Source organism: Etheostoma spectabile, chromosome 9, assembly GCF_008692095.1.
Source record: "Etheostoma spectabile isolate EspeVRDwgs_2016 chromosome 9, UIUC_Espe_1.0, whole genome shotgun sequence".
Classification (NCBI taxonomy): Eukaryota; Metazoa; Chordata; class Actinopteri; order Perciformes; family Percidae; genus Etheostoma; species Etheostoma spectabile.
The window spans coordinates 7,109,092-7,110,780 of NC_045741.1; positions in this window are offsets into that span (position 1 = coordinate 7,109,092).

Genomic DNA, 1,689 nt, shown 5'->3' on the forward strand with positions numbered 1-1,689 from the left:
AAACGTGTTTGTGTGTGTGTGTATGTTGGGCTCAGGATGTGAGGTCTGCGTAAACCTCTTCCAGCAGATAATCTGGATAGTGTGTGTGTGTATGTGTGTGTGCGCATCTCCATATCATATACATACTGTACATATGCTCAGGGTCTGGTGTGTGAAGTGGAGGAGGGTGGACACTTATCTCCCGTGGGCAGGACCGAGGCGTCTTAGCGCTGGCCCCGCTCGGCCCTCCTCCTCCCCAGCAGCCTTCCTCTGACCTCCTCCTTCCCTCTGTGAAGCTTTAACACCCAAACCTGGGAAGATTTACTCCTCTTTGGCACCAACGTCGGCTCGTTGGCTCCCAAACAACAGTGAAGCAGCTTAAAGTGATATTTCACTTCAGGGGAACGTTTTATTCCCTCTCTTTTTACACAGGTGTGTCCAGGAATGGACGGCGGCCATGTTCAAGGCTACTCTGGATATTTCCGGCTATAAACAGAAACATATGTTTTTATGTGGGTCAGTTGTGTTCTCATAGGTTTTTTCTTAATTTTGCTTTAAAATGTTGCTTTAAATATATTTCAGGTTGGGGAATCAGTTGAAAATCTTAACGATGATCCATACATTTCCTAAATTACTTCATGCAAACGTAAAATGTTGCATATGTGCTACAGTGACAAAAAGAAATGAGTCAAGGTTTCTAGCTGGTGCCGTTAGCCCAAAGATCTCTGAGTCCAGGGGGATGGGGGGTGGGGGGGATTTGACCCATGACAAGGAAACATGTCAATAACGTTTGAGGGTCAGAGTTCAAGTGGCATAAACCTGTTTGCTCCATTCTACAACACATGTCTGGGGTCTACAGCAGCGCTCTGATGCACTTCCTGCCTCGAGCAAGCCGAGCGAGAGGGGACGACGTCTTCGGGCGGTCATCTGTGACTCCGAGCTGACCCTGTTCAACGCTCGCTCTCAGGTGCTGCTTTCACTCTATTTTTGGAGCAAGCTGCTCAATGGTTTCCTGATTGATCGTGATCCGGATCAATGGCTGGCAGTGGCTGGACTCCTGTCCCAATACTGGATCTATAGCGTCTCCCTCCCTGCAGCCTGCGCTGCTTCCTTCCTCGTCTGGGACTGAGAGAAGTTTATCAATGAAGTTCAGCTCCCACTCCTCTGTCTACACACTCCAGCCGTTTCCTGACCCAGTCGATGTCCTGTCTGTCTCCTGACACACACACGGTCCCTAAAATAATGATCCAGTGGGGAAAAGTTGCACCAACAAAGAACATTGTCCACTCCATTCAAATCATCTTCAAAGGGTCAACAATCAAATGACAAACAAACACATGATCTTACGTAAACCATGTCTGGTCATGCAGATAGTTTGTGTCACCAACTGAAAAGGAAAAAAACAAAAAGACAAATGTGCCTCAGCCCAAACGCCTCAGCTCGTTGACTTTATGTTCTAATTGTATCTCTTGGTCAAATCATGTAGCTGTATCAGATTTTGCAGGATTGAAGATGATATGCATGTACAACTGGGGCTTCAATTTGTTTAGAATTGCATAACTGATTGATTGATTGATTTATAGTTAGGTGTTAAATAGACCAAACCTAGAAGTATTTGGAAACCATTTTTAGAATATTTTTTTTACAGCTGTAGTTGTTGTGTCCTTAACTGTCCCTGTTTTGTATATGTATTGCACAATTGCTTTCTGT